The following is a 25,187-nucleotide window of genomic DNA, read 5'->3' on the forward strand; positions in this document are numbered from 1 at the left end:
GCAGAAGGGCTCGTGTCTTACAAGGGTAAGAGAGGTGTAGGGCAGGATACAAAGCACAGCCTTTGTCATTATCTAGTAACAAACTAGCTAGATGGTTGTATACCTGGCGCTCTGCGGCAAAAATTAGATGGTGCTAGGCAGACATGGCTTTGGATCCAGCACACAAACAAACAAAACACATGTATTAGAAACAGCTGGGGAATAGGATGAAAATGAGCATTATTAGGGATATGCTTATAATAACTTATGAACTGGGGAATGCATCGTTGCTGTGCTGGGCCCTCTTGGAGACAGATTTGATGTTGCTTTTGGAGCCCTCATTAAAGCCATTGATTTTCCCATTTATGCATCCCTTCCCTGAGCCCTTGCTGGAAAACCTGAGAGCATGCTCTGAGATGTAGCTGCTAATGCGAGGATTTTGTCAGGAGCTGGAGTGACCTCTGAAAACAGTGGTCATGGGCTCAGCTCTGGGTCGTGAGCTGCTACTTGCATGAGCACATACCTCACCCAGGGGAAAAGTGTTGCTTTAAGCACTGACCTACCTTCAGGAGTTTCCTCCTGAAGTTTTGCATCTCTCATCAGTTTTTGTCAATTTCAATGCTCAAGGATGGCCTCACAGCTTTCTGATTTGTTCATCATTTCGCAACGTGTCTGGCCTGTCCTGGGAGATACTGAGAAAGGTGAAAACACCTGAGGACAGCACTGCCCCCATTTGTATCTTTCCTTGCCTCTCCTCTGCAAGTCCCTTGCCTGCATCCTGTCCTGCTCAGCTCAGGAGATGACCATCTTTAAAAGTCATACATTTTTCTTCTGGTCTCCACGCATATTACCTAGGTGAGATGCAGTTCTTCCTTGTGGGAGGGCATCTAAAATTGTCCTTCAGCCCTCAGTATAGTGCTTCTTGCTAATAAGTCCTTATTGTGTGGTTTACATATACAAATACCAAAACCATTAATATTTTTGGGTTTGTTCACTAAGACATCAGTTGTACAATGTCTGCTGCACAGTTAAGTGCCTAAGAATTGACTTTTCTGTTTCCCTGACAAATTTAACAAATATTGGCCAAAACTCAACTTGCACTGACACTGCTGATCTTGCAGCTGGAGAAATTTGGCCCAGTACTCCAGTGTCTTGGAGCCATTGTGATTGTCTAGCACGTTGGCTGTTCTTGTTTGCTTCATGGTTGGATGAGATGCTTATATACAAAGCTTCTTAAATTCCAAACATTGCCTGTGGCTGAATGGTTTCTCCCTTTGATGTGAAAGCTAGCCACAGCCTGGGATCTGAGACATTATTCTTGTTAAGAGGATAGGTTAATAGCAAAGTCTTGTATATTTAACACAGAGTGCCAAAAGTTCTGCTTACTTTAACACAGAAGGAGTTCAGCAACCAGGACTAATTTCCCTGGTCCTCAAACACTTTACTGACACAAGGCACTCTTTAGGGATCTCTCAGGACTGTGCTCCAGTGCCTGTTCAAATTGTAGTTACATTGGTCTTGGCCTTGAATTGGATTACCTCACTCCTTTGTATGCTGATTTTAATGAATGTAGGCTTAGCTGATGAGTTTGCTCATCTTCTGGAGCTGAGTGTCGCTGAGATGACACAGGTTCAGCTGCAGGTTAAAATGGCTATTATGGTCTTCATTCCGTCTGCTCCATATGTGTGCATGCATCATAGAGTCATAGAATGGTTTGGGTTGGAAGGGACTTTAAAGTTCCACCCCCCCTGCCACAGGTAGGGACACCTTCCACCAGACCAGGTTGTTCAAAGCCCTGTCCAACCTGGCTTGAACAATTCCAGGGATGGAACACCCACAACTTCTGCGGGCAACCTGTTCCAGCATGTCACAAACCTCATAGTAAAGAATTCCTTCCTAATGTCTAATCTAAATCTACCCTTTTTCAGTTTAAAGCCATTCTCCCTTGTCCTATTACTACATGCCCTTGTAAAAAGTCCCTCTCCAGTGATCGAACCACTGTATCTTTGCAGGCTGCATGAGGCAAGAAATAGATGACAATAGATAGTGAGGGCTTTTATTTCCATTCCCATTTTCAGACCCAGAGGGTCAGGTGTCATCTGTTGTGTTCAGCAAGAAAGACATGGTGGCTGGAACAACATTGCCCTGTTTCTAGCCAGTCAAGAAAGCTGCTTATTGAGCAGACTCTCTTGCCATGGTACCATCCTCAAAGAATGGTGGTTACTGCCTTGCTGTGAAAGGTAGAAAGTGAAAACACAGGGTTTCAAATATGTTGGTCTCTTTGATAATGGTCTCTTTGATAAGGCGGAATAGATTTAAGGCCATGTTGAAGATCACTTGTCATGATGGGCATTCACTACCCAGTGATGGATAAGTTATTTTTCAAAGCAATTCAAAGATGTCCTTCAAACCCACCTGTTGTTTTGTAATAGTACTGATGGAATAGCAGCGTCTGGCTTGTCGAGGAGTTACCTGTTACTGCTGGTCTTATGCAAAGCAGAAAGATGCTGCTGGTGGCTGAAACCGTTGGCAGTTCTTTTCCTAAGGCTTCCAGGAGAGTAAAAGTCTGGGATTTCTTTGGTGAACTTTCAGGAGACATGAAATAATGTGGCACTGCAGGGAAGGCAAATGGCCTATGCAGGTATATTTAATATGTAATCAAACAGCATGCATTACATAAGGATGTGCTGTGGCTTCAAAACACTCCTTACCCAGGGAAAGCTTTGTCTGGCTCATAAGCATGTCCTCCTTTTGAGCGTGGTTCCCACCTCGAGCCCTTCCATTTCCAGCTGTGTGGTGTAAAGAGGAAAGGAAGGAAGGGGAAAAGGCTTTGTTAAGCCAGCCCCTGTGCAAATCTGCCTCAAGGGCTGATGCTAAATGGATATGTATGTGCTGTAACATTCCCCACAATTTTGCCTGGACTGTGTTCAAAACAGTGAAGGAAGAAGGCTGTTGTCTGGGTCTGCAGGCTGGGTATCTCATAGGCTTAATAGTTTGGTATGTGAAACAGGCAGTGGGGCTTAATCTCCTACTTGGTCGGAAATTTGTTAACCTTTCAGAACTTCTGAAGGATAAAGTGATGAGCTGATTCTCTGTATTTTCTTTCCACAAACATCAATGTTTATGCTAATACTGTTTGTGCATCAGACATTAGAGTCTGTTTGTTCATGCTTTTATGTGATTTATAGACTTTTTCCAGACTGATTTTGAGAAACATGGGATGTCCATGAAGCTGGGAACAAGGATATGCTCTTACCTAATGTGGTTCTCCTGTTTTCTTGTTTCACAGGTTCTTTTCGAAATGATGGTTTAAAAGCTGCTGATGTCCTTCCTATACTGAAGGAAAAAGTGGCCTTTGTGTCGGGTGAGTACATCTTTTCTGGATCCCTGCAGCCTAACATGAGCACTGCCTGCCACATCCTGGTCCTTATGGTGCTTCAGAGTCACAAGGGAGCAGTTTCATGTTTAGACTTGGTATACTTAAATTAGCTCTTCTGCTAAGAAAAGGGCTGTGTGTGGAACAGGGCTATACAGTAAGATTCAGTGTTGGAAACTAGCCGATGTTGATTTTCTTCGTGTTCTGAGAAACAGGTAAATGGGCAGCACAGGTGGGATGAGATACAGCTTCTCAGCTCCAGGCCAGACCTGTGCTGTCTCAGCTTTCAGAATGGTTCAGGGGTCCGCTTTGGGTTCAAGGTCAGTGAATATCATTAGTTCCTGTTTGTAGGAAGTGCTCAGACCTGTAAGTCACTGGTGTTTCATTTGCAATCCCAATCAACTTGCAGTTAAAAGTACCACTGAGTTGCATTTATATAATAATTCAGATGCTCAAAGATCTCCTGCCATCCAGTACAAAGATTTACAGCCTTCATTCAGGAGACAAATCTCAAGGACCTGGGGGTGGATGAGGACTAGGCAATATGGAAATGTCTTTGAGAATGGTTTGGATGATATTGTTTCTGGTGTGAATTACAACTTGTCAGGGAGAGGGGGAAGAGAAAGTTTGAAGCAGTCCTAATCTTCGATGAAGTCACTCAAATTGGCAGCATAAAACCAGGGTATTATAAAACCAGGACAGTAGAAAACTGGGGTATTATAAAACCACAGACACACAGTGCCAGTGTTTCTGATGATTGCAAACCATTAAGGCTGCTTTTGGTGATGTTCCCTGTTGCAATGAGAAAACCTGAATCAAAAATAGCTGCCTTTCTTCTTTGCAGTCTTTGCTTTTTTTTTCCTTTGTCTTCTCAGTAATGCTGACTGCAGAGGGAAGCAGCAAGCAGGGCTTGGTAGGTGCTCGCACTCCTCCTGCCAGGTGCTGGAGTTGGGCTTGTTAGAATGGGGCTTGTCACCCTGCTGAGCCATGGAGATGACTTCCCAGGCAGGAAAAGCTTTTGCCTTCAGTAGTGGTTGGTGTGTGATGTCTTCCCATGTAGCAAGTTAAATGGTCCAGGGATTACAAGTCCTGCAGTGACTTGGGCAAACTATTTGCGCCTCTATAAACCCTATACTTTCTGAGTAATGATATGAAAATCCAGGACTTTGAGGAAAGTTTGTAAGAGACCAAAAGCTTAATGTGAAAACCCAAGACTATCCCAACTGTACTTGCATGCAGGACTACTTTGTCTCACACTAATATCTCATTCTGAATGTCCTGAAATGTTTTACATAGTTTTGGGCTTTCACTGCTCCAAGATGGGAATATAGTCACAAAAACACAGTGTACTTGCAGACTAGTTTGCGACACAAGGACTGTACTGGAATTAGTTTCTTGGCTCTTGCTGTCACTTCACATGGAAGCGACTGCAGGATCATTTGGTCATTTGTGGAATATTTAATAATGACAACCTGTCTGGATCACTTACATAGCCCCTTCCACTGATGGTGCCTGTGTTCAGCTCTGAGCCAGAGGGTCTCGCACCAGATCATCAGCTCATTAGATGCTGTCCTCAGCCAAGCTTGCCTTGTGGGGGGACATTAAACAGGAAACACCAACACAATCCCTTGGGGTTTCACACCGCGAGCCACTGCAGGCAAGGGACAGCTCGCTCCATGTAGACTCACCAGCCTCCAGCCTTGTAACTGCACAAAATGTGCCTGGTTTTGGCATAGCTAGCTAGCTAGAGGTCCTATGATTTACACCTCCTCTCCATTGTTTCAACAACTATGGGCAACGATCGTCAGGAGCCTTTGCAGATAGAATGCTTTGAGCTGCTAGTGTCTTACTGCAATAGCCCCAGAATCACCCTCCAGCCCAGAGTTTTTAAGTACTGCCCAGTCTTCCCCTGGTGTGTAATAAAGCAGATTAAGAAAGGGATTTGAGCACTTCACCTGATGACTAGCTTCTTTTTAATTAAAATGGAATAACTTCCTAGAGTATGCTTTGAGCACAGAAGAGAAAATGTTTGCCAAAATAGAAAAAATCAAATAGCTGGACTTTGCAAGATAAAAAACCAACCAACCAACCAAAAACCAAACCAAACCAAACAAAAAACTGTTCTGTAGCTAGAACAGACTGTGGGAGCACACTGTGTTTGTAATCAGGCTCCCTCGAGGAAAAGGAGAGTTTTATTGAGTCCTCTTCAGAGTTTTATACTACAGTTAATTTTAACGATAACAGTACAGTAAAGTTCACAAGGGGGGTTCTCCTTACACCAGCAGAATTTATCAGCATGCACAAAAAAATCTCAGCTGAACATCTCTGTTGTATAGTTTGTTTCTTTTCTCATCTGTTGTGGCTCACCAGTTTGGTTTTTAGTCCATGATTCAAGAGGAAAGCTGCAGAGAAAAAACAAGCTCCTTCAAGCAGGAGTGTTTCAGTGTTGTGGATGCTCCACACCTGGACCCTGTAGAAGAGCAGGGCAGAACAGGCAGGGAAGTGACACTGTCTGCTGCCTGCTCCAGAGCAGGCACAACAGGACCTGCCTGCAGAGCTGTGTGATCTCAGAGGAGCACTCAAGCTTTCAGAAGTGCACTTAATTTCAGAGTTGAAATACAGCTCTAACTAGCTGGGCATGGATTCCTAAATACTGTCTGGGGCTCTGTGCCTGGCGCTTTCCCTTGGCAGGCTCAGCTGGCAAGCAAGCAGCAGGCGCAGGGCTCTGCATCCACATCCCTGTGCTGCAGGAGAGTTGAGGAATGGGTAATGTTGGGATTTTTTCCTGGAACTGGTTCTTGATTTCTTCCAGTGATCTCATGTACAAGCTAGACTGAATCTGAGCAAAGTTCATGTGTATGTGTCTTAAACAGCACCTGAAAATCCCATTCTAGCACTCATAGGCAGAGAGATGACCTGAGCAGTTGGGTGCGTGGTGCATCCTTGCTGTCACCATATGATTGCTTCCGTTGCTGACCCTGTGGAGGCAGATTAAGCAGGGGGCTGGCAGGGGGGAGGTTTTGGCCACCTGCTTGCCTAAATCCTAATATAATCTTGGCTTTGCCTGGGTGGTTCACTGTGTTGCTTCCAAAACTGGAATGGCTTTGGGAACCATTAGGTAGTGAGCTACAGGCGCAGAATAGAGGAAATAAAACAGATTGTATATTATTTTAGGTGGGGTTTTTTTCACTGAGAGGTGATGAAATATTTTGGAAGCTGGGCTTATAGTCTTTCCTAGGAAATACAGATGCTGTTTTAGAAGAGTGATTTAACTTGGGATGTTGTTCAGCTGCTTGATTATATTTATAGGAGATTTCCTATTGATCAGTGTAATATAGGAGGAAGTGTATGAGACTCTCAGGAGAGGGAGAGGAGCATGCTACCATGGTCCCTTCCCGTGCATGGACGTTTTCGTTTCCCCTTTCCCCACGTCCCACCCAGAACAGTTTCTCGGGATCCTTCCCGGTACTTCCCGGTCCCCGGTGAGCTCAGAAGAGTGGCCATGCGTGGGCTCTTGCTTGTCACCCAGGTAGTGTCTGTTCTCTGCTGAGGCGGGAGTACAAAGGAGGAGGCTGGCCAGGTTTTTGAGAGGGTGGTTGAGCACTGAGGAACCTACAGCAAAAAGATGAAGAGTGTAATAAGCCAGTGAGCCACTGTAGCAGAAGAGCTCCCAACACGCATTCAGCAAAGTATGAGTTTTTTCTGTGGACTTTGGCCAACAAAAAACATGGGGCGGATAGAAGTGGATGTTGTAACAGTTTGGCCATCTCCATTCTTCAAAAGCCCACTGTCGCCAGCCTCGTATGTCTCAGAAGTAGCCTCATGAGCTGGGTCACAGTGACGTCTGAGCCTGGTTGAGAGCCTGAAGGGAAAGCAGAGAGAGATTTCCCAGAAGGCCTCTTAAAGGAGGAATTTCAGTGTAAATAGATAAAGGACAGCTTTTCAATTAGGTTTCATTACATTTAGGACAGCAGGATGAATCCAAGAGGAATGCTCAGAGGGGAAGACACTGACTTTCCCAAAACCTTGTCCGAAGACACCCCAGGTCACAGGTCACTTACTGCCAGAGGTACATGGGATCACATGTGGAGGGGCATCTTTAAATTTTTTTGTGATGGATGCACTTCACTCTTCATAGAAAGGGTTGAAATGACCCCAGGACCCTCTGGGCACTGGAAGAGTTCATATCCAGGTTACAGGGGGTCTCAAACACTGATATGTGGACTGTATTGGGTTGGGAATAGAACTAATCAAAATATTTGATTTTTGAATGATGTAAACATTTTGTATTTGCACAAAAAGTTTTAAATTAAAAGTTTCCATTCTCCTTTTCCTCTGGAATTGAAATTACAAATGAAGCATCAACAGTTCTTCTCTATTTTATCACAGAAAAATGTTTTTCATTTTATACTGTTCCCTGATGTAGTTTGAAATCAAGGGAAATTCCAAAAAAAGGAAATATGCTATTGGAAAAACACAGCATTGCTTGACTATTGAATTTTCCTAGTGGTTATGGGCCATCATGCTTTCATCTAAAATTTGCTGCTGCATTGATGCAGTTTTTTTCTTTGAAGAAAAAAATGAGGAAGTTTAGACTGTGAAGTTTCCAGGTCTTTTGATGGCATCGGAACCTGCTGGGTTTGTTTCTTCTTTCTTTCTTTCTTCTAATTGTTTGATTTTTTTCCTTTTGTTTTTCAAGAGTGTTCTATTTTTGAGAGCAGAGAAGAGCCTTTGCCTATAGGGGATGTTTAGATATCCTCACTGGGACTCTAATGTTAAAGCAGAAATCAAAATGTTCCCTGGGATATCTGATTTAATTTACAGGTTGTAACTGTAGTGTGCAGAATCAGTTGCTGTATTTCTTTCCATACGTTCTAACTGTAGCCATGGACTAAATTAAACAATTTCTGTCGAGAATGTCTAGTCACTGCCAGCACTTACTGTCCTGGCGCTTGGACACAGCAGCTTGCCAAAATCCACCAATATCTCCTTAGAGCAGGGAGATTTCTCCTTTATGTACTTCCTTAATTAGCATGTGTGAGTAGTAATGCAAACTGTGCTGCTTTGTGGAAAGGCAGAAAGGCTCAAGTGCCTAACAAAACTGGGGAAAAAATCAACCCAATCAAAATTTCTATCCAAAGAAACTCCCCAAAATTTGTGGGATCACAAGTCATTGATTGTGTGTCATCCAAGCTCACTGTATTCTGACCACCTCCTGGTTGATGGGTCCATGCATCCTGTCACATAGGTATAGCTTCTCAATTAACGATAGGGACTTTCAAAATAACAATAAGAGGAAGAAACTGTGCCTGTGAAGCAAGAAGGTCTGCATACATCCCATCATGTTCCAGCTCACAGCTTAAAGACACAGTGAGATTCATATGTATCACAGCAAAGGTCTTGTCCTCGTTTATGCAGACAGTAGAGAGTTGTCCTTACATAAAAATCAGGGCTGGGAGCTTATAAATGAAGACAAGGACCCAGGCAGGTAACCATAGTATCTGACATAATTAATCTGATAACAATCAACCATTTTGGTCATTGTTCAGTAAGGTGTGCTCTTTTGTCACACTAATGAAACTTGCCACCTCTGAAAGCGCCTTCATTTCTGTGAAAACACTTTGGTTCTTAAGCTTATGGGTTTTTTTTCTAAAGAATCAATTTTAAGCGACAAAAAGCACAGAAATTCACAACTGGACATCTCTCTGTATAAGCCATGCTTGGGGTTTTTTAATACTCTATTTTTTTTTTTAATTTTCTTTTTGGGTGGGAAAATACAGACTATTTGAAATGGAAATACTTTGCTGGAATGTGCAATTTCAGAAACATTTTCATCTGTCAGTGTTTTCAATCAGCTGAATTTATTCTTAAAACCAGAGGGGAAAAGACTTCCTAATAGCAATTATGTAAGTTCAATAGGTTGAACTCTTCCCTGAACTTTCGTTAATTTGAAGGATCATAGAATAGTTTGAGTTGGAATGGACCTTTAGATCATGTGGTTCCCAACCCCTCTGACATGGGCAGGGATGCCTCACACTAGACCATGTTGCCCAAGGCTCTGTCCACCTTGGCCTTGAACACTGCCAGGGATTGAGCATTTACCACATCTTTGGGCAGCTTGTTCCAGTGCCTCACCATCCTCTACTTGGCTGTAGCTGTCAAGCTCTACTTGGCTCAGCTGTAAGTCTACTTGACTTACCTGCTGGGAATGTGGCAAACCTGAACAGCCAGTCATATTAAGTCAGTTTATCATGTTTCACATAGCTGATGAACACTAGAAACTGATGTTGCCATTTCTCTGTGCTTATCCCAAATGAGGAAGACAAACAGTATGTAATCAGGGTGAATATGGCCTCTCTTTGTTTCTCCTTATTCTGTACAGCTTCTAACATTATGCCCAGTAGCATGAGTTTGGAATGCCTGTCAGTACTGCCATCAGCAGCATGACTGGCATCTCCATGTGCTGTTTTGATCCCTTTCCTTCACCAGGGGTGTCCTGGTTACAGACTGAGCAAGTGTCTGTGAGGTACTTAGTTGCCAACTGTGGTTAAACCATGACAAGGGGCAAGAGGGCATGCAGTGGGATGTTTGTTTGAGAAGATTTGGGGTTTATTTTGTTCAGTCTCTCTGTCATTTTGTAAATATATACAGCTATTCTCATACATCTGCAATGGAGGACGTGAGATCAAAAATCTAATTTGCAGCTGGGGCAAAAGGCAGCGAGGTTTGCATAGGTGTACGTAAGGGTCAGCGTTCAAGAGGAGGGTATTGGTGCTTCCTTAGTATTTCACAGCAAACCAGCTTCTTCCAGAAGAGGAAAAAGACTCCTCTGGACTCTTGTCTGGAAGTTTTGCTTTTCACACAAAGTTCTCCCTTCATTTTAATGAGTCTCACTTGTCCTTGGTTTTGCTTTGCTGGGGCAATGGCAAGTAAACATTTAAAATTAAAGAAGTACCTCAAACTACTTGCATAAATCCATGAAGATGTATTACAAGCCACAGCAGGTTGTCTCTTCAATCCATGCAGTGGCTCTGGGTGATTGCAGAACAAATCTAACCCGTTGGGAAATGGCCTCCTCAGCAGCTATGTTGCACATCCACTCTACAGCCTCTGATCTGCTCTGCCAAGGGATCTTGTGATGGGAACATACGGCCTTGTTTTTGGCGTCATTAACCATAAGTGTAACGTTGCAAATGTTGGCCATTCAGATTTGATTCAAGCAATTGACTATGGGATGCTGCAAAGAGCAACACACTGAAGGATCAGGCCCTGGTGACCACATTGCAGCTCTGTTAATTTGCAAGTGGACTTGTGGGACCATAAATTTCCATCACTGTTGCACTAGAATCGCTTGCTTTGGAACCAGTTAAGAAGGTGGTCACACAGATAGTCCTATATATGACCCTTACAACGAATTGTTCCCCCTTGAAGCTGGAGGATTTTTAGTATGGATGTCTGTTCACAGGAGGTCTGGTAGCAAGCAGACTCTCACGCTTCAGCTATAGCAAGGAAAGGAATATGATTTTAAGACTCTGGATACCAATTCCTTGATTCTTTGCTTTCCTAGGAAGTCTGTCAATTAGATTTAGAAATCCAGAGCATATTGTTTATCATTTTATTGAGGTGCCTGGCATCAGCTGAGCTCATTCTGTCTCCTAGTTCTCCTCATTATCATTCATTTTTTTCACTGTATTTTGGGCTGAAATACCTTTTGAGGAGTATTTCAGTTCCTCTGGAAACTCACTTACGGTCTCAGCAGAGTCTGCAACATCAAGATTGATCAGTTTATGATCTGCAGGGGTCAGATGAAGCAGCATATTCGTTTGAACTGCAGTAGACAATCCGAACGGAGGCCAGAGACACTGTACTACTCCTGTCTCCACTGTTGATATGTTGCAGGACCTCAGACAAGGTATTTGAGAGCCTTTACATGTGTGGATATTTGTCTGTGTCTATGGTTAGTCCTTGTGAATTTATGCTTATAGAGTGCAGCAGGAAGCAGAGGGCTTGAATCCCTTAAATGAGGATACACGTAAGCAAGGTAACTAACATGGTAGAATGGCTGATAGAATTGAAGAGATGCAGATTGAAAACAGAGCTCCATAAAATCACCTGTTGTATACAAGAAGTATGCATTAAAGGAAACTCATAATTTCCTGTCCCAACCAGGATTACATAAAGCTGAAATTTCAGCTTTTTGCTTATTATGAGGGATTGATGTGCGTCAGGACTTGAAATTGGGAAGGCCTGTACACAGAGTTCACGTCAACACTACTCTGGGTTGGCCAGCATCTTGATTTACTTGTGTGCAGCTGGAACCACCACTGGCAGAAACATTCGGGCCCACCGCTGAGAGGATTAAGATGCCAGTTCAGGCAGCTGACAGGACAGGGAACTTGTGGCTTGAGTCTTTCTTCGTTGCAGGCTTGAACAGAAAAGTGGTTGTCAGAAGGTCGCTGCTGCCGGCTTCCATGCAGGTTTTCTGAGGGTTTCTTTAGTGTTTTCTTTTAATGTAGTATGCGTCACGATGGCTTCTGCCATCACTGCAGTATCCCCTATATGATTTGTGTAAGAAAAATAATGTAATTCTACTTCTGAGAACGAATGCTGATTTTAGCAATGGTTTCTGTATAGGCCAGAAGAAAGGGAGATGGGAAGACCCAGCAAGCAAGCCACTGACAGGCAAGGCCATCAACAAAGGATTTTTGAAGGAGGAATGCAAGACATATATGGCTAAATATTTGTTCTCAGTATACTCTGTGCCCTGAAGAACATGTGTTTTTCTGAATCCTTTTTCCAGAGCACTAATAACTAGACCATCTGTTTGCCTCTCTAAATCAGAGCAAAACCCATGAAAACCCACCTTGAAAAACAATTAGAAATTATTAGCCGTTTGTTTTAACATTTAATAACTGTAATTAGCAAACGTAATGACATGTTTGATTATTGCATCCCATGTCTGTGAGCCCAGTGGGAGGCAGGAGATAGGACCTATTGATTAGAGCAATTGAGACTCTTTACTTGCTTCAACTTTTTTATTTTCTTTCAAAACAATATGCTGGATAGTTCTCTGAAGAGGCTGTACATGTAAAATTGGTGTTGAGATCATGGCTGACTTGGGGCTAAATTAGCCTCCTTGGGTGGATTACTAACAACCAGAGGCAGAGTTTCTATAATGTTTTTAGTTGCTGACTTTTAGCACTATGAAGCTCTAACACAGTGGACTAACAGTCAGAAAATCTCATTTCTATTCCTGGGTCTTCAAGAGACTTGCTGTGGGATCTGGGCTGAATTTCTTCCCCTCTCTGTACCTCACTATTCCCCTCAGTAAAAAAGGAGATAATAATAAAGAAGAGGAATGGTATAGACCCCCTATAGAGCCAATGCCAAAAGATTTTCTTCTTTTTTAGTGGCTGTTTCTACCTGTCTGGATGCTCCATTAGAAGAGATGTTAGTCTGAATATAGGCATATTAGGTGTCTAAAATTCAATGGTGATATTATCTCATTTGATCTGCCTAGAAAAGCTGAGATTTGTGGTTAGAAAGTGCAATGGAAAAGCTACATATTATTAGTATTTAGTTACTGAACTCTGGAAGTCTTATGGTGAACTAAACATACCATGGTTTGTTCTGGAAGAAACTTGATGTTTCTCCATATAAGCCCTTCATAAAATTGTAAATTATGCAGGCATTCATAAAAATTAGGGATTGCTCAATAATTTTGATTGAATTGAATTGAATAATTTGGAAACAAGTGAAGGATTTTAATTTGTATGATGCACTTGTAATAATAATTTCACCCTATTGCTCACAGCACAGAGCAGTACTTTTATCACAAATGAGAAACATTTGTTTCTAAACCTCGTATTTCTTGAGATATACCCCATGTCTCCTTGTTCTTCCATGCCATAAGACTAGAAGGAATCAGCCCAGGCATTTATTTCTCCTTCCATCATCCAGAAATCTCCAACTGGGTCATCATGTAACCTTCCTCCTTGAACGAGAATTAACCCATTTTCTCCAGTCTGTCCTGGTAACTTCTGACTCTGCACTACAGCCTCATTTATCCTGCTCTCCTGAGGACATTTTAGATGAATTGCTGAGGGACAGTTTTTATCCTGAAGCAAAGACAGGATAGGAATGTTCTGGACCCTGTTTCCATTCCTGTAGCTGAAATCCTTGTGCTATTGTTAGTAAGAGGGTCAAGAATTTTCTGATTTAACTTTTCAACCTACCACAATTTAGTTTGTTTGCAGGGCAAGGGGACATTTGGGGTATTTTGTTGGTGGTGGTGATTTGGTTTTTTTTGGTGTGGGGGAGAGGGGTTCAGAGCTCGCTGTGGAATTGTAGGTGGGAAAAGGGTCCCTGGCTAGAAACACAGTTTTTGGTTTACTGAGCTGAGGCGAATGGGCAGCATCAGAATGATCAGGGCTGTGTGAAACTCATGGCCCTCCCCAGGTGTTTCATATACTGGGAGAGGGTTTTAACTCTGGGCTTGGATGTCTCCTGATCTCATCTTTTAGTGCTTTTCCACTTTGTAGAGATATTTAAATACTTGGGAATGGAGAAGAGGAAGCCTGACTGAATACTGGGTAGCGTGTTCTTCTGGGATGCAATTCAAGTTCAGGTCTCTGCTTCAGTGAATATCTGGAAGCTTTTGAAAGCCTTGGTTACATTGTGATATGACGGGAAATTTTTCAAAACCTTGAAAAGCTTCCTGTGTTGCAAAAAATATTTCCCTCCAGCTTCAGTTAATACATCGGTTTGGCATTCTATAGGCTGGCTTGCTTTTCTGCTGGACACATCACACATGATATAATGGTTTTGGCATTGTTATGGTGTGTGAAATAATCCCAACAAAGGGAGAATGTGCTTAAAATGAGGAGGTTTTTTTTATAGGTCTGAAAATAAAAGTTAACCTATTTCCTTGTAAATTGAATCCTTGTTAAATTGCCCTCCCGCCAGCCCCCCATTCTCATGCTATCTGGTAGAGGAATGGATCAGCCAAGGTGACACCAAATTCCCATGGACATTCTCACCTTCAAGTTGTGAACACAATGGCAAACATCAGGCACAGAGATTTGGGTGGAGATTAGGCAGGACAGGTTTTGTACTCTATAGTACCCATGGCTGTATGAGGGGCTCAAAATGAAGATGACATCTCTTGTATGCCTCTCCATTTTTATCTCTGGACAAATCAGACATGACTTGGCTCCTATGAAGAGTTGCATGGTGTTGCCCTTCAGGTATACAGCATCCAGTTGAAAACTATGGGAATTTCAATGTTGATGTACTGTACTGCAGGGTGATACTGGCAGCTCTGTCCATATAGATGAAGTTTATGTAGTGGACTTGACTTGTAAAGTCTGCAGTGCTGCAGAAAGCTCTATAGACAGGATGTAAAAAAAAAAATAAATTACATATAGTAACAACTTTGCTTCTCTTAGCTGCTTCTGTGTGACTCTGGTCATGTAGAGACACAGACATTTTTGTGCTAGAAGGTGAGCTTCTACCTATCATGACATCAACTGAATGGACAGGTTCAGAATAAAATGGGCAAGGGGTATGTTGTCAGATGGGAGCTGGATCTACAAGTGTTGTCTTTGTTCTGTAAGCAGAGCCAGATGGAAAACCTGTGCCTTGGGGGTACATGCATGTATCTCCTCAGTTTGGTTTCTGGTTTGTCTGCCTGCAGGAACTCCTGCCGTATGAAGCACTTCCTTGATTCCTGATCCAAATTCTGCCTAGAGCAATTCTTTCTCCTGTGGTGATCCAGGGTACTGTTTTTCTAGGTACACATGTGCTCTCACATCAGTCCTACTCTTACAGCAGATCCTGTTAGGACTCTTCCTACTGAATTAGGCTTTTTAGGACCCATTTAGAAGTCATGGCCTCACAGAGCATGGGCATCCTGTGTTCTATGGATCAGTACTGTAGATGTGCATGTCCCTGTGTAGATTTTTCTTCTTTTTGGCCAGGTATGTTAGTTTAGAGAAGCACACAATTTTCCTTGTTCGGAAGTGATATTTCTGTTAAAGGGATTATACTTTCCATTGAAAAGCACAAACTCATCTGCATTTTTAAAGCTTATTTGCTAGGACCTTGAAGTTCTGTGCTTTTTGAACCGTAGTTTTGCTGTGACTTTTTTTCCTAGATAACAATGCAAACATGTATCTAACAACACACGGTTACAGAAAAAATCCTGTGAGAATATGTGAAGAAAGAACTAAACATTAAGTGAGGCACTGGATTTAAGTTTCAAGCTTATTAAACTTTATTCACAGCGAGAATAAAATAAAGTGCTGTAGAATACATTGTATTCATGCCTGTATTTGCAATTGTATAATTGAGGGTAGAGTCGTTTGTTTATGGTTAAGCCTTTTACTGTAAAAGATGAAGTGCCAGACACTGGCAGTTTAAAAGGAGTGAATTTTAAGACAGGAAAGCTACAGGAAAAAACCAAATCAAACCCAAACAAACAAAAAAAATCATTCCTATTGCCAACACCACTCTAAATAGAAAGCACAGGAGGCATGAACTCCTAATCAAATTTTCAATTCCTAATGAGTTGCCAGATAGATTAGAACATTTTACTGCATCAACAGTACGGGGATATATGACTGCTAACTGGCAGGACATTGCAGACATTCATCTGGCAATGAATGATGCAACACGCTGAGTAACAGTGAAAAATACTTCCACTTTCTTGGTGTTAACCAGTTTAAAACTGTCCCCACAGTAGGATTTCATTAGCATTGCCTGCCTGGATTGGCAGTTGTACTAGATTTGATGGGATTAGGTGAAAGTCAGAAGAAACGCTACTAGCAATTCTCCTTGTTTGTTGTTGGGGCTTTTTTGTTTGGTTTGGTTTTTTAATTTTTATTTCCCCCCCTTCAGAGCTCCAGCAAATGCAAGCATGTCTTCCTCAATTAGGCAAGCCTGAGAGCTACAGAGAGTGCACGGGCTCTTGAATGTGCTGTAATTTATGTTTATCAATTCAGCGCACATAGTTTTTTTGACATGTGCTTCCCGTCTGATTTTCTAACAATCCTTTATTTTCCGCAGGTGGCCGTGATAAACGAGGTGGTCCTGTCTTGACCTTCCCAGCCCGCAGCAATCACGACAGAATAAGGCAGGAAGACCTTCGGAAACTTGTGACTTATTTGGCCAGTGTGCCAAGGTAAAGCTAGAAAGAAAACACTTCAAAGCTTAGGGTGGACGGTGGGTGGGGTACTTGTTCTTGGCAGTTGCTGATTTCCAAGTATTAACATTTAGTACCTTCAGTTCTTGTGACAGAGGAACAAAAGTGTTCCCTTCCTCCTCCTGTGTATGCTCTCATGCAGCAGTGCAGGAGCCCCAGAGCGGAGGCAGTGTGAGCAAACCCAGGCTTCAGGCTCATGACAGCAAGGAGGAACAGCTCTCGTTCCTCGTGTGGCTCTTCTAAAGGAGTGGAAAGGGAGGAGAGTGCTTAGAGGCCTGCAGTTAATATAGCAAGCTGGAGAGAGCCTGCTGTGTGCTGTTGCCTTTTAATGCCTTGTGGGAGGTTCAGAGAGCTGGGGCAGGGGACTGTAGTGGCTGTAGAGAGCTTGCCCATGTGAGAAGGACGATATTCCTGCTCCAGCATTTCCCAGAGCTCTCTTAAGGTTCAGGAAGGAACACGGGTGGATTAAGGGTGAAGCTTTCAAAGAAAGGCTTTTCAAATTTTTCTGCATGTAAACCAGCACCTTTCTCTCCAGCATTAGTCCCCATGTCCCCCTTCCCCATCCCTTTCGCAGGGATGCTGGAGGAGAGGCCTGTTGCCAGTGCATATTTAGCTTTGCAAGCTCTGGGAGACAATTCATAGGGCTCAGTGCCCAGGTAGGTATTTCTGAGCCAGTATTTAATGCTTCTGAGAGTACAAGACTCTGTATGCCCTCATCCAGCTTCCTTTCCCTATTTTCAAGCTTGCCAAATATCATTACCCAAAAACCACTGCACCAGTTACTGAGGTGAATGTTACGTTGGGGCAAGTGAGGGGCCGAGAAGGGATGTTTGGGGTTGTGATAACACACCCTGTGCCACCCAGGAGCTCCTTATGTTTTAAACCCAGGGTATGACCAGTTAAACAGTGCTCATATTTTTGCAAAGAGTGTGAAGTCAACACCTGAAGGGCAAAGGGGTTGGCTGCATCTGGAAGTCAGGAGCTAAGGGTCTCGGAACACACTCATTTCCTTAAACATGCACTGTGCACAGAACAAAGGTCTCATGTTAGGTATGGATGAGGGATGAGGGCTGTTTGGAGATTATCACTTGGCTGCAGAGTGAGGGGCAAACACAGCTGCATGTGCCAGACCTGCCAGTGCTGCTTTCCTGGATGTCGCAAGTTCTCTGGCAATGCGTTTTTTGCTGTGTTAAACTTTTGTTCATCAATTTTTTACTAATCAGCTGAATTGTTTTGGTTTTTCCCTCACACCTTCCCCTTTCTTCCCTCTAGCCAGCTCTATTTTCAACCGTATTGTGAGGCAGACTACAGGCATGCTGTGGGGCTGGGAAAGCAGGAGGTCACTCCCTGGTAGTGCTTGTCACAGGGCTTGGCAGTCCCCCTCAGGCTACTGCAGTAATGAAACTGCTTCTTTCTATCTTTTTTTGTATGGTCACATGTACAAAAATAAACCATTGCTTGGGGTTGCAAGCAGTTGCAAAAATTACCTTCTAACATGTCAACCTTTTCTATTAATCTTCCCTCATGAAGGTGGCAGCAATAGCAAAAAAAAAGCCCTTCTGTTCCCCACCCTCACACAACTAAATCGATTGGCTCAATCTTTGATGCTGCTTTTAGTTGCCTCACTCTCAATAGTCCAGCAATGATTTTCTTTGACGATGCAGAAGCTGGGGGACAGAGGAGTGTGCTGAAGGAGCTAATGTAAGACCCAGCTGCTTGTCTCTTTAGAAACACTAGAAAAAATTTCCCCCTCCTGGTCCCCACTGCAAAGCCTTGTTCTGTCCTGGTGTTTGAAGCCTTTGATAGACATCTCTGGTTATATCAGAGAACATTCCTTCCTCTACAGCAAAACCTCCCATGATGAAAATGTGCCAAGCACTGCAGGACTGGCTACTCATGAAGCACTTTCACCAGTTGCTCAAGGCTCCTTGCAGATCGGTTCTGTGGAGACATTAACAAGAGTACTGTCTCCTGTTTGAGATACTACACATGCAGATGTGTGGAGCAGAAAGCAGCAAGAGTGAACAGAGGTTTAGAAATAGCAGCCTATCAAGGAAGGATTAAAAGGGTAGAGGTTGCTCAGCCTAGAGAAGAGAGTGAGAAAGGTCTTTGAAAACATGTCATGATGCTGCAAAAAGAAAGGGTTCGTAGGGCTGGGACGAGAAATAAAAGTGTTACACCAAAGCAAGGGAAGCTTAGGCTGGACATGAGGAAAAGATTTGTAATGGATTCCTAATAGCACTAGAGTAAGTTATCTAATTTATTCTTAAATTCCTCCATAACACTATAGGCAAACCTCTGGCATGGGTATAAATGTTAGGGAGAGGGGATGATGAATCAGGAGGTGACTTCTTTAGGTTCCTCTAAGTCCTTCTTTGTCTGGTGCCACAGCTGTGAACTCACTGCTGTAGGAGTGAAAGATGACCACAAACTTTGTGGGTTTGGCATGCAAAATTGTGTGACCTGTGCAGTGTCAGAAAACTCTGAAAACTCGTTTTCCCTAAACATTCTGTTCACTTCAACAAGGGCAACTGGCAGCGCTTTCAAACCCATTTACTTTTTGGAAACAAATATATGGAAGGAGCGGTTTGAATTCCCCAGTTGGCTCCTGGTTCATGCTTGTTCCAAGATGAGTGCTGTAATGAATAACTACATCAGCCATCCACCAAAATAAACAGTTTCAGTATCAGAGACTCTGAGTAAGATGTTAGGAGAAACTGCTCTGATGTTCAGAGTGCTGAAAGGGGGAGAGTTTTCTGTGCTAGTTAAAAAACTAGAAATTGTTCCTTAGGAAAAAAGATACTGTAATTTATCATATTGACACCAGTATAGTAATTCTCTCTTTATTCCCAGTGCAATGATTCCTGAGTGAGACAGATTGCTATCCACACTGATACTATCTATCACTTAACCCTTGTTCTATATCTTAATGGAAGGGGCAGAGGTGTGCATTGCTGGGAGCTTTGAGCAGGTATGAGATTGGTGATGAAATGTGATGATAGATTAGGGTAAGTGAAACCAGGGTCTTGCTAGCAGTTTTCAAAGTTTCTGATTCAACTTTCTGCAATTTCTTTTTCAAAACTGGAATAATAATGTGGGTTTTCTGAAAGCAGAAATGTGTGGTTGAGTTAGAGCAGAACAGTGAGTTCTTTCATGCAGCTGGGAGTCACGGTCAGGCAGGTGACTGCAGTTGGTGGGGTTTCCTGCATGGCTGAGGATTCCCTCCTGGGGGCTAAGATATCAGATCTAGGAATGTGGTTTGTTCATATCCCACAATGCTAACCTTGCAGTCCATACTACCTTGGGTGACATAGGGCTCCTTGAAGATTCAAAACCCCAATCCTGCGGTCTTGGGTTCTAGGAGGAGGTTGCAAGTGGGTATTTGACACTGTAGACAAATGTGGTCCTGGTTCGGTGCTGTACACTGATTCTTCCAGGCATATCACAAAGTCCTTTTCTTCGAACAGTTCCATTATAATTAGCTACTGAGAAATGAAGACGCTATTCATTAGAAGTAAAGATAATTGCCACAGATGCCAGGTTCCTACCACTCCGTGATTTTCTGCTTGTTTTACATTTACGCTAATGCTTTCTGGATAGGCAAAGCTGGATGTCTTGTAACTCAGGATAGCTCCTATTTACATGCAAATTTAAATAGGATCTGATGTTTAGAAATTTGGAGGGCGTGACTGAATCTAGGATAGCATGGTGTTTATCATCAGGGAAGCTGAGGGGGAATTTTCTGGCCTTACTGAGGATGTTATTTTTTAACACCAGTGCAGTACCATCTATTCCAACAGACTGAATTTTGATTTATATGTGTGTAAATGAAACTAGCACCAGACCAATCTCCTCTGTGAGCCCTTTGGAATTAAGAATTAGGTTACGCGTAGGCTACATGAGGACAAAAAGGAGACAGAATATTATTAGGCTGAGTTATCTCCTCGCATGGTGAAGCAATACAATGAAGGAAATGTTCTCTGTCAGCTACAGTGAATCTTCCGGCTGAAGACATCAATCTGTTTTGGAGCCAAGATAAGCAGTCTTCTGGGCTCACTGCAGAGGGGGAAACCTGAGATGCCTCAGAGGCCTGTATTTTTAAAGACATCTACTTTTTATTTGTCCTCCGTTTAAAAACCTGCTCAAATAATTCCCTGTTCTGGGGGACGTCCAGGGCTCATAACAGCAGTAAAATGTTTCCAAGGGACAGCCCTGTTTGTTTGAGCAGCTATTCAGAGCTGCCCAAGTTCGATGAAAGATGTGAGGATCAGTAAAACAACTTCAGTGTCTCTAATAATTAGTTCAGTAATTGGAGCTTTACAAAATTAGAAGAACAGTACAGGGGATGGCAAAATGTACCAATACTCACCCACTCTTGGATTTATTTTAAGCTCCTCTCTGATGACCTGTGGTACTGTGTATATTAGCTCCTCTGGGCAGGAGTAGTATGAAACTCATTTTGTTGATTGATAGGAATTAAACCCTAGGGCTCTACTTTCTCTTACACGATCCTAGCACAAAAAAAGCTTTTGAGGATCATTTTTTTCCAGAGGCCATTGTAGATCTACAAAAATAACTATGTATTTTAAAAATAACACCGGGGACTTCATACTATTTTTAGTAACTAAATAGCTAGTGCCATCTATAAGATAATTATGCCACCATACACTTGTATCAAAATGCCACAGTAAAAAATGAAGCAAAGCTGATCAGGCTAATGGAGGTTTAGTATTTTCTTCAGATATTTCTTTTTTTTTTTAATGAAAAGTGCCTTTTGGAGAAAGCAGCTCATTAGGAGTATATAATTCGCATGAATGCTAGTAAATTTAAGAGCATTTTACCACTCAACAGACAGTTCAAATCCAGCCACCATTTTACATGTTATTGGTATGTGATATTATTATCACCATCTATTAAGGAATGGGGGACTTCTGTAGAAATAGTTGGTGGGTTTACTTTGTCCAGCTAAAAGGTGTCTGCCCACATCACTATTTTGATTACTGTGTCCCTTTACAGAACACCTCAGGACCAAGTTATATGTTCACCTCTTGTGGAAATTAGCTCTTCCAAAGAGGGTCTCTGATTTCCCTCCAGCTGTGGTAACAATATGTTGAGACATTTCATTCCTAGATAAGTAGACAGTGGCTGTAATTGACTTTGAAACTCTGCAGTAAGTGTCTACAGCTGCCAGCCCAGCAAGCTCCCCTGCTTACCAGAAGCCACTAGAAAATGTGGACTTCCTAGAAGTGCAGAGGGAGCAAAGAGAGCCGTTAGAGGCTTGGGAGCAGGAGTCATGAGAAAAGATTGACGGTGTTGGGGATGCTTATGTTAAGGAAAGGGAAAGAAAAAGTTAAGTGATTACAATCCGGTATGCAAGACTGAGCTGAAGAAAGCAATTTGATCTCAACGTACATGGGAAATGGGACAAAAAGAAAAGGCTTGAAATCATAAAGTGAAAAAATGAAGCAGGTTTCTGTAGCATCTCCATCTTGGAGCTGCTGTTAGAAGGCGGATCAGGAATGACCCAGGTATTGTCACATCTGTCTTGCAGCAGAGGGCTGAAAACAAAGCCTCTCCAGCTCTCACAGCGCCGTTTTGTATAAATCTGTGTTTGGTTTCTTTGAGTCTTTTTTCAATAGGTACAAGATTTGCATTTCTCATGTTTGTTTATTTTTAATCCCTGGATTGTTCTTCAAAATTAGCCCAAACCTAAGGTAAATGGGGGCTTTCCATATCTGTTTCCAAAGTACTTCCTGCTTTCATTGCCTGTTGTGCTTTTCCTGGATACTATAACGACCAATCTTGCTCAGCTCTGGACCTAAAGCAAATGTCCTCTAGTCCTCTGCCCTCCATGGGAGCTGTGAGCTCTGTCAGGCTGGTTCCAGCTGAGTTAGCTGTTGAGCCCTGTTCTGCCTTCCAGCTGGTTAACAGTGCAAGTGTTTTCAGACCGGTTTTGTGATGAACAACACAAATAGCATGATACAGCTTTGTAGTTAATGGACTGTGAATTGTACAGCTCATGTAGCCTTTTTCTCCTAAAAACTAATAAAAGGCAGGGTAAGCTGGGCTCTGTATATCATCTCTACTAGCGATCATCAAAATCTTTTATTTGGTCTAGTGGAAGTATCTCTCATCTCCCTATTGTGAAATGAAGGCAAATGAGAGTAACATAATGTTAATATGGAGACAAACTCATGCAGATTTGCTTGTCTTGTTTTGAAAACCTGAGTTCAGGGACTAAAATAAACAAATGAAACAAAGGTTGATATTATTTCAAGACTGAATTCCTTATTGAAAGAAATTCCTTAAAGAACATAAAATACTTTGCCGATCCTTTTGTAAGTTGTCTGTCTTGTATCCAAAAATATCTGCACCATTTTGGAAGATCTGAAAATCTGTTACTCTCTTTTTTCACACTGACTTCTTCAATATTTCTATATTCTTAAGTAGCAGCTTGCTCCATTTTATTATCTATTTATTGTGTTCAAACAAATAAGTGAAATTACTGATTGCCTCATGCAGAGAAACTAGGATTTCAACTTGCCATTGTGTTTTTAAGCATTCTATTCAACACTCAATATCTGCTTAATTTTAGACTATAAATTTGCAGTTGAAAATGGTTAATATGAAGGAATCCCTCATTTATTGTGTCTGAATTATTTCCAAGGCAATTGTTCGTTTCTATAGGGAACGAGAGGGGGTCCAGTTTTCTCTTACTGCCAACCACGCAGACTCATGCTGAGATTTCAAAGTCATGTTGGGTTCTTTCTGGTTCATCTAACAACTCTAATATAAAGATTCTAAAGCAGGTTACTCATTTGAAGATTTAGGATTGCAGAGGTAGCCCTACAGGCCAAGTTTTATGCACAAAGAAAACGCACAGGTCTGGAAAAGAAGTTCCTTTTTCCAGCACTGTGCTGCTTTTCCAGCCCAGTGAGAGCTCAGTCATGCCTTCTTCAGTGGAGTCAGCGGGAAGGGCTCAATGGGAGGACAGATGCCATGAAATAAAAGGTCACTGTTTTACTTTATGTTCTTCCCAGCCAGCAAATCAAGTGTCTTTACCCAGTCCAGGTCCAGTGCCTTTTGGTTTTACTGGTTTGGCCTTTCTTGCTCCAGTCCTACCCTACCAGCTGCAGGCTGTTCCTCCTCTTCACAGGGAGCGCAGTCAGGCTGCAAGTTCAGAGCAGCCAGAAGGACAGCAGCAAGTGGAGTCTATCTCCACAGCCCCCATTTTTCCAGATCCTCTGCACAAAAAATAGACAACATGCTACTGCTGTTGGGCCGTTGTTCCACAGCATCACTGCACCTGACTTCTTTCTTTCTCAGTGAGAGAGGAAGGGCTGGAAGGCTTCTAAAATCCCCTGAGCAGAGGTAGAGATGCCCATGTCAGTGCTTCCCAGCAAAGGCATGGCCAAGGGGGCTGACCTGGAAACAGCAACCTCCTGTAAGTATGGTGACCCCATGCAGTGGCATCAACTGAGCCTCCTCAAGATGTCCTGAGGTGCTGATGGCACAGGGGTCTGAGCTTTGCCCAGGCCCTGAGAAAACCCCAGCTCTCTTCACAAGGGAGCCTCAGCTGCTGCTTGGCTCCATGGCACAAGCTAGGTAATGCTGATCTCTGGCTTTCCCACACAGGATGGCTTGCTTGTCCTGTGCAGCCACTCCCTGTGTCATTGTATTTCTGTTAGCAATGTTGTGGGTAGTGTCTAACTTCATTTCCAGCAGGGGGTTCGGGCTTGGAGAGATTCTGCTCGGATTTCTCCAAACCTGGAGCAAACAGCAAAACAACACACACACACACACACACCCCATGCACACCTCCACTGTGAGAATGCAGGAGCCACTGTGACCAAGTGACACCCGGTGGCGCCGACAGGCTCTGGAGCCTGATCCCATCCCCTGACCTGTCTCACGTATTCTGCTTTTTGAGCTCTGTCCAAGCCCTCGATCTGGGGTTTAGATCAGCATTGTTCCTCCTTGCTAAATAGCTTTTGTGTGTTGATTGTACCAGCATCTGCTGCCTGCTAGAAGGAGTTGAATTGATAGAGAACAGGCAAAAACTTACAAACTAGGATAAATCCTGCACCCATTCAGTGGTGAGGGAGCTAGTGGGCACCACAGTCTGCTGTGAATTTTATGGAGGGCATCATTTTCTCCATCTTCTTCCTCAGTGGCTCTCTGACAAGTGGTTTGTGAGTCTCTGCAGCACACTTTGCTGTGCTGCCTTCTCAGACCTTTTCTGTGCTAGTGCTTGTTTAAAGTTGTTGCATGCTCCTCATGGGCTTTTTAACCATAAGATCTGTGGCCCCACAGTACTCCAAGAGGTCCAGGCAGCAGACACTGGAGACTTCCGTGGAGAAAGCAGGTTTGTGCTAATGTGAGTGGTAATTCAGAAGAGCTAAAATTAGCAAAAAAAGGCCTTTTGTGGGAGCAGCACACTGGCAGCAGAGCTGGCACCAACCGTGTGCGGTTCCCTCCTGAAGCTGTCAGCAGCTGTCAGCAGAATATGCAGTGGTTCAGCCAATCCTAACTTTTATTTTTGGTGATCTCTTTCCTGCGGTTTTTGCAGAGGCTGTAAAATGGGTTTGTCTCATTCCAGCAAGGGTGCTTGTGTTCCTCATCAGTAACTCC

General features: G+C 42.9%; 1 pseudogene across 1 annotated transcript in view; it reads left to right on the forward strand.

The window, feature by feature from the left end:
• The first annotated feature begins 3,268 nt into the window (after positions 1 to 3,268).
• Positions 3,269 to 25,187, forward strand: part of LOC104402111 — a 154,802-nt pseudogene continuing 132,883 nt past the window's right edge. The window contains exons 1-2 of the transcript XR_719893.1: positions 3,269 to 3,343; positions 16,421 to 16,535. The product of XR_719893.1 is annotated as a kalirin-like (transcript). The remainder of the gene's footprint in view (positions 3,344 to 16,420; positions 16,536 to 25,187) is intronic.

The sequence above is a fragment of the Nestor notabilis genome, unplaced genomic scaffold, assembly GCF_000696875.1.
Source record: "Nestor notabilis isolate BGI_N333 unplaced genomic scaffold, ASM69687v1 scaffold8372, whole genome shotgun sequence".
NCBI classification, from domain to species: domain Eukaryota; kingdom Metazoa; phylum Chordata; class Aves; order Psittaciformes; family Psittacidae; genus Nestor; species Nestor notabilis.